The 8916-nt window shown below is 38.5% G+C and overlaps 1 protein-coding gene across 1 annotated transcript in view; it reads left to right on the top strand.

Annotated features, from left to right (window-relative positions):
• The first annotated feature begins 3944 nt into the window (after positions 1–3944).
• The window catches only part of LOC135477172 (uncharacterized), a 32975-nt gene continuing 28003 nt past the window's right edge, over positions 3945–8916 (top strand). The window contains exon 1 of the mRNA XM_064757327.1: positions 3945–4644. The gene's annotated coding sequence lies outside the window, so the exon portion shown is untranslated. The remainder of the gene's footprint in view (positions 4645–8916) is intronic.

The following is an 8916-nucleotide window of genomic DNA, read 5'->3' as shown; positions in this document are numbered from 1 at the left end:
CTCCGGCCGTATGTGGGAAGGTCTTCCGGCAACCTGCGGATGGTCGTGGGTTTGCCCCGGGCTCTGCCCGGTTTCCGCCCACCATAATGCTGGCCGCCGTCGTATAAGTGAAATATTCTTGAGTACGGCGTAAAACAACAATCAAAAAAAAAGCATTGTAGAATATGTTAAGTATTACAGTTTGTGCTAAGTATTAAAGTATGGGTTAAGTATTGTCGTGTTTGTTAAGTATTGTCGTGTTTGTTAAGTATTGTAGTATGTGTTAAGTATTGTGGAATGTGTTAAGTATTACAGAATGTGTTAAGTATTATGGTATGCGTTAAGTATTTGTACGTGGACGTCCGTGGTGGTACACGTAAGATGCATGTACTCTGTGTATGTTCTCAACAGAGAAATGTTAGTCTGTATGCCTTCTCTACAGCGATATTACAATCTGTGCCCGTTCATTTCAACTGTACGAAAATATGTGGTTCTCCATAGGAAATGTTTTTTGTGTGTTCTCCTACGGTGACATGGTGCAACATTATCGGAGAGACATTGAGTGTCGTAATCGTTGTGAATATCTGCGTATATGGTCAACAAACGTACGATAATCCATGTACATTCTGAATTTTATAAGAATATAAGCCGTCTACGTTCTGAAAAATTCGTGTTCATTGAGAATAAAGGTGTAATAATCCGCACATACTGTAAAAACGGGTATGATGACCCATGTACATTCGGAATAAAGGTGTAATAATGTCTATACACTGTGAAAACGGGTATGATGACCCATGCACATTCAGAATAAAGGTGTAATAATCCCTATACACTGTGAAAACGGGTATGATTACCCATGTACATTCAGAATAAACGTGTAATAATCGCCATACACTGTGAAAACGGGTATGATTACCCATGTACATTCAGAATAAACGTGTAATAATCCCCATACACTGTGAAAACGGGTATGATTACCCATGTACATTCAGAATAAACGTGTAATAATCCCTATACAATGTGAAAACGGGTATGATTACCCATGTACATTCAGAATAAAGGTGTAATAATCCCCATACTCTGTGAAAACGGGTATGATGACCCATGTACATTCAGAATAAAGGTGTAATAATCCCCATACACTGTGAAAACGGGTATGATGATCCATGTACATTCACAATAAAGGTGTAATAATGCCTATACAATGTGAAAACGGGTATGATGACCCATGTACATTCAGAATAAAGGTGTAATAATGCCTATACAATGTGAAAACGGGTATGATGACCCATGTACATTCAGAATAAAGGTGTAATAATGCCTATACACTGTGAAAACGGGTATGATGACCCATGTACTTTCTGAGCAAGGGTATCATAATCCGTATACATTTTAAATAAGATTTTGGAAATTCTGAATAATGGTATAGCAATCCATGTACATTCAGAAAAAGGCGTTGTATCACATTCGTACACATTTAATATAGTTACGATAATCCGTGTACATTCCGAACATGAGTATGATAAACCGTGTACATTCAAGACATGGGTATGATAAACCGTGCATATTCCGAAGATGGGTACGATAAACCGTGTACATTCAGATTAAGGGTATGATTATCCGTGTACATTCCGAACAAGGGTGTGATAAACCGTGTACATTGAGAATAAGGGCGTGATAATCCGTGTACATTCCGAACATGAGTATGATAATCCGTGTACATTGAGAATAAGGGCGTGATAATCCGTGTACATTCCGAACATGAGTATGATAATCCGTGTACATTCAAAATAAGGATATAATAATATACTTACGTTCCGAACATGGGTATGATAATCTGTGTACATTCCGAGCCTGAGTATGATAATCCTTGTTCATCCAGAATAAGGATTTGATAATCCGTTTACATCCAGAATAAGGGTATGATAATTTGTGTACCTTCCGAACAAGGGTATGATAATCCGTGTGCATTCAGAACAAGGGTATGATAATCCGTGTACATTTAGAATAAGAATTTGATAATCCGTGTATATTCAGAATAAGGGTATGATAAACAGTGTACACTGAGAATAAGGGCGTGATAATCCTTGTACATTCCGAACCTGAGTATATAATAAGAATAAGGATATAATAATATACTTACGTTCCGAACATGGGTATGATAATCTGTGTACATTCCGATCCTGAGTATGATAATCCGTGTTCATCCAGAATAAGGATTTGATAATCCATTTACATCCAGAATAAGGGTACATTCAGAATAAGGGTATGATAATCCGTGTACATTTAGAATAAGGAATTGATAATCCGTGTATATTCAGAATAAGGGTATGATAATCCGTGTATATTCAGAATAAGGGTATGATAATCCATGTACATTTAGAATAAGAATTTGATAATCCGTGTACATTCAGAATAAGGGTATGATAAACAGTGTACACTCAGAATAAGGAATTGATAATCCGTGTATATTCAGAATAAGGGTATGATAATCCGTATTTGGTTGTGTTTAAGAGCATGCTTTTTGGTGTTCTGCATAGGTGTTTTGTCATCCTGTTGCGTTCTGTTCCAGGACATGTCTGCTCGTGTAAATCCGGGGTGTCAAAGGTTATGATAGGTCATGTACGTTCTACTGGACAGTTTAATTTTCCACGTATGAGTTAGGCCTAAGGGACTGACAATCCATTCACATATGTTACTTATGTATACGATACTTCCTTCAATGTGCTTAAACGTAGAATGGTATGTGCACGTATTTTGTTTAATTTTAGGGTAATCCACACATGCAATAGGTGAATGTTGTTAAATTATAGCTTTTTTTACGAGTCCTGAGTGACAGTTGACTTCCCAAACAGGTTATGCTGCTAAGGTATTATTTTATGTCAGTTTTTTTACTCCAGTCGAGACAACATGTGCGTTGTTTAGAAATATAAGCAAACCTGGTGTATTATTTTTTCCGCGGAGGGCGATCGGTGTTATGTTGTGATAGACTCTTACACAGGACTAATTAATCTCTACCCCAAATATAGGTCTGTAGTAACAATCTATATGCAAAGTAAGGCAGTGGAAGTAAGGACGGGGCGGATATCAGGCTGGTGGTGATTTTTCTCATGAACAGAGCCATACTGGGTTATTAACTGGAGGGAAATATTTATGCACATCCCAATTCATGTTGTTTGTGTAGTCTTGGTGGGAAGGGTAGTAGGAGGGGGGAGGGGGGGGGGGGGCAGGAGGTCATGACGAACGCGCTTTGTTTCTCGTCACGCTACGGTAAGCACAGAGAAGTTAGGAAGAGCTTGGGATCAGTTTGTATCCACATCAGATCACTGATCAGCCCTGATCGAAATGAGCAGACAAGAGAAGATGTACTGCGGATGAGAACAGTTGCACTGTACCCCTTGAGCTGTTTGTCCGTGTCCTGGTGAGGACCAGGAATTTCACTCTGTGACCGTGGGTTACGTTTTATCCCCGTGCTGACCGCTAGTTGGGCATTTGACATGATATTAATACGCGCTTGCCACGAGCGAAAACAAGTCAGTAAGCAGGTTAAGCAAGAGTTTCTGGTATTAGAGGCAAACTTCTAACGAATGCCTTTCCCGTGAGGTGTCGTCTCTCTTGAAAACTGGTACACAGCTCTGGGAGATAAAACTCACGGCAAAACCCGCAGCGACGAGGCAGAGAAAGTAAGTTGACACGAAAACTTGCTACACCTGACTAAGAAAGTATTTCAGTCGACCGGGGAAAAATTTACCCCACCGAGGCCTTGGTAACGAGGTCTGCGTGTGCCCGAGTTATGTAGTGAGGGCCAAGAAAGAGACACCTGACGCTGGTTGTCTACAGCGAGAAAGCGAGCTGAGTTCACGTCAGCTTTTGACAAGGAAATATTGTCTTGTACATATGTGCGTGCTTAACATAAACACCACACTGGAGACAGACTCAAGCTCATGTACCTTGCCATTGGATGAAGCGAAGTTGTGAATCTGAGTTATCCCAGTAGATCACCTTCCAGGACGTGACTTCAGATATCTGTGTATATATACAGACTCAGTGCACAGTTTGTACTTGGCTGTGGTTGACAACACTCCTCTAGTGCTGCCAATTCAGTCCTTTTTTTACTGACTTTTGGAGACTGTTTTGTGGAGAATTGATCCTATCTGGGTAGACTATTTTAATATAGTCTTTGGGTGAAACATCGGACGAAAATTTGGATTGAAAGACACGAATCATTTTACCTCCGTGATAATCTATTGTTTAACATATTTGGTTATCATGTAATTAGCCGCTGTCGGTCTCAGAACACATTCTGATGCTTTGTTTCCTGTATCAGAGTAAAAGCAGTGGATCACGTTAACAAGAACACCACTACAAATCAAGTCTGTTGAAACTAATACATCGTTTTACACTTCATCTGTCTGCCACCTTGCTGTGTTGAGCTGTTTGAGATTGATCAAAAACGTGTCTTCCGTAAAAGGGACTAGGCCACAACAATTTCAGAGCTGTTGGGTTGTGAGTAATAGTGTGCTCGTGGGGATTTGTCGTCTTCAGTTTTCACAGAATCACCTTTCTGGAAAGTTCTCTCGGAAACGATTGTTAAGTTACAGTTGTTTTTGTGCACCTTCAGTATCCGCGTAGGAGGGAGACGGAAGAAAGCAGAGTTTGTTTCAGGTGAGTGTCTATTTATTTTACTATCCATCACGTGCTTGTTACAAGTGTCTGTCTATAAGCCTTGATGATTATCGCCGTAATTGACGCAGTTTTAAGTAGGCCTTGTTTAACAGCCTTGCCATATGCTCTTGTTAATTGTATGCGGTAAAGCATGTGAACTGTCGAGCGATTATTTGCGCGTTACGTCTGGGTGAAGTCGCTCTGTATAAAAGTGTCCATCTCAAACCTTCATCTGTTGTCTGTACATCTGCATGGGCATGTGAAAGCTTAAATCGTGCAGCATAAGTCGTGGGAACTTGCCAGGGCTAGCTATCAGCATCACTTGTAGTAAGACTTCCACTACATTACACGGTGTTTGCAGACTGAATTTGTGATTGGTGACATTCTGCAACATTACATTATTAGATAAAGAGGAAACATCAGAATCTATAGTGAACGTCTACATCACCGTCTCAGATTGACGTTTCTTGAACACATCCTGGTGGTTCATGAACACATCCTGGTAGTTCATGAGCACATCCTGGTGGTTCATGAACACATCCTGGTGGTTCATGAACACATCCTGGTGGTTCATGAGCACATCCTGGTGGTTCATGAACACATCCTGGTGGTTCATGAACACATCCTGATGTTTTTTATACATATCCTGGTGTGTTTCGTATACATTTTGTTGTTTTTTGAACCCATCTTGGTGGTTCTTCTGTATTTGAAAGAAACTCTTCGATCAAATTTGTGATGTCCTATCTTTCAACAAAGGCATTCATTGCAATTTTGGACGTCCTAACATATCGTGGTGTTTCGCTAAAAATATGATTTTTTTTTACTCCTTCTCGGAACATTATGTATCTACAGCATCCTCAATGATACAAATGGTCAGCAGATATATTTAGACATGTTCCTTACAATTTCTGTACAGCATGTACTATCTTAACTCTTTCGGAGTTTTCAGATACATATATACACAGCATGAAGAGTTATTTGCTTTAGGACAGACACCCAATCATTACTTATTTAACTTGGATTGTAATAAGGCAGTTCTTTTGCAACTTTATGCCACAATTTTAATTGTGACAAGCCCTGAGTGATTTACAGCTTTATTGCTGTTTTTGTTTACAAGTCTATTCATTTCGTTTTTGATGGTCGTGTGACTCTTGCAATATGCATTCGTCACAGTTTATGACATTTCTTTTTCAGCAGCTTGTGAATGTGGTGACAAGGCAAAGCTCTGTATAATGCATCAAAGCAATCAATGTGACTTGACAGTTTGTGTGGTTAGTATTGCTGGCTACTGATGGATTATACAGTGGAACCCAGCACACCTTCACATTATTAGGCTTACTTTTAGAGTCTGCTTTTTCCTTTGTTGAACTAAAGTGTACAATACAACTTTATGTTGTTGTTGTTGTAAACGATCAGGTTTAATATATATCCTTGTCCTGTCCTGTCCTGTCGCTTTCCACAGGTTCCTTTGTAGTTATTTAACGGGACAAAATATTAAAAATTATTTCGTTATCAGACACAGAAATGAATACTTTCAATTATTTTAAAACTCTTGCGACAAGGATTAAAGGTATAGGTATTTAAATATTTGAATTGGTTCTTTATGAATCAAGTTTATATTACGCAATCATAGCTTTCACAGACTGATCGATAAATCAGTCAACTCGTCTGTTATTAGGCATATGTGATATGGGCTTGATAGGTCGAAGTGAAGATCTACCCAAAGTCGTATTGTGTTTTTGTAAGTAAGGTCAACCGGTTAGTCCCGTCCCGTCTTTCCTTTCTAACCCACAGTTTTAATATCGTCTCAGTGCACCCTTCGGTTTTACATTTCACAGTTTTCATTCAGCTTATGTCATCTAAGTGTAACCGACCACCACACTGAATAGCCCGTCGAACTCGGGTATAACACGTGTAATTAACAATGGGTTTAAAATCATGTTGTCACGAAAGAATGAAAGGCGTGATATAAATATTCGTACTGCCACGCCTTTCTGTGTTGTTTGTGGCTGTATTGGTTGTGTGTCCAAATTAGTTGATTGGAAAATATCTCCCAAACAATGCAAAAAGAGATTATGCAACCTTAATGATGAGATTATAGTAAAGGATCGCAAAATATCCCTCAAAGAAATACGAACTAAGCAACACATCAGAGATGTCCGCGAAGGGTTCACTTCCCTATCTGTATTCAGAATTTTGCATGTTATTGGATAAAATTTACTTTCGTTTATTGCTTTATACAAAACCATGTATTAAATTGGACACATTAAAGCACGACACGGTGGTATTTTTAAAATAAAAAAAAAAGTCTAGAAAAGTAGGATGACCTTGACGCAATGTCATGTTTTGCGCGAGGGATGTCGCACTGTCGCATGTGTGCTCCTTTTCCGTGGACATCTCCATAGAAAAGCCTATGACTCATCATTTGTTTGTTATGTTGCTGAACGCCTTTATATTTCGCCGTTGGTTAACTTCTAAGCTTGACAGCAGGTCCTGGATACAATATTTAATATGATCCGTTTACAGTCGGTAGAGCACACGAGGTGAGGTTTCAGTACCGACGTTGATTCCACCGTCCTCGTTTTTCGTGGTGTGTCTGTGACATTAGCCATTCGACAAGGTTGTTTGGGAAATAGAGCTGTCTACTGATATGACATCTATACGTCATATGTGATTTACATGTTGCTGTTTGGTGTCCTTCACGAACAAAATTCACCGCCATCGGATAACTGAAACCTCCTCTGTATGGTGTTAAAAAACAAAAACATGAATAGAATAATTAGTCTTAACCTTACAAATCCTATGCTTCGTACTGTCCTTGTGATTGTTAATCTTTCCAAGTTATTGCCGGATTTTTACGCCAAAATCGTTAGAACCATCAAAATAAAGGTTGCAGTGTGTCAATAGTTACAATGTACATGCGTTCTTAAAAGCATTTTTTTTCCAATTGTTCGCTGTTCGTGTTGTCAGAATATCATAATTCGTTAAACAACAATCAAATAAATAAATAAATAAACAAATATTAAGCATGAATTAATACCACCCACCCTATCCAAAACTGTTTCACAATCTCCCTCCTAAGAGCGGTTTCATGTTGTTGTTCTTCGCATTTCATCTTCTTCATGTCTCTTTAAAATAATGGCATATAGTAATAAATGTTAAATGCATTTATGCCTTAAGTGTTTTAAAGGGAAGCGTAAATATTTAGTTGCCATTTAAAGAATAACTTTTGTTAAATTTTGAGAAACCAGAAAATTGTACGCGAAAATGTCTTCAAGTCAATTTCTAGGTCGGCCCTAATGCTCACTGCAGCAATTAATTTATAAACTTCCTTGCGCAGGACTATCACAGAGAACACGGTTAATGGCTTAATATCTTACTGAGTTGACCAGCCGTGAAGTTTAAGACACAAAGACATACTCAGCTATTTATTGCTTTAATGGAGGATATGTGACCAGGTCGCTGCGAGAAAATTGTATTTATATGCGTCTGATATAAATAACTCAGTGTTAGTAACGATACGGAGGTCACATCTGTATTTTCATCATTCTATGAATGACGATATTTACTTGCAATACTAACTGCCTTCACGAAAAGAGAAGAGCTTTAATGTCATCTGCACGTATATTGTTCTTTGTTTAGGAAATAAACAACAAAGAAACATAAAAAATCACTGATATTCAACGGATGCATCACTTAGGTTTTCTATCACAATGCCCGCCATCTGGTCAGTTATTTTGCTAACCGTTGAGAATAAAAAACCCACATAATTATAGTCATGCCTCCTGGAATATTTACTCTCTTGTAACAGTATTTACACAGTTTCAGCTGGATGTTTTCACTTGAATATATTTAACGTTTTATAAGTGCTAAGGAAGTAGACAGAATACGTAAGTTGAAAATACAAATTATCAGTTATTTCCTCCTGACACAGACATCAGTCGATGTTCCCTTCCTGTTATCTGGAGTGATGGAGTGATTTCCATGTAAAGTTTTTCTCTATCACCATTGTCAAAGCCGAATGACGTGATGGGAGGCCATGAAATACCGGGACCAACGATAGCCGATCGAAGCAAAGATCACGGCAAATAACACCATTTCAGTTTGATAATGTTTTTAACTTTAAGGCGACTTCCATAGCTTGGCTTCATTTTTCCATACTATTTCTTGTTTAAGGCCATACTTAACTGTGACTTGTATTTTGACAGTCACCAATACGGTTGGAAACAGAAATCCCTGAAACAGAAATTCCGGTTCCTTCCATCTATAAAA

Source organism: Liolophura sinensis, chromosome 10 (assembly GCF_032854445.1).
Source record: "Liolophura sinensis isolate JHLJ2023 chromosome 10, CUHK_Ljap_v2, whole genome shotgun sequence".
NCBI lineage: Eukaryota > Metazoa > Mollusca > Polyplacophora > Chitonida > Chitonidae > Liolophura > Liolophura sinensis.
Note: the sequence above shows the minus strand (reverse complement) of the source record. Positions and strands in the feature narration are given on the sequence as shown.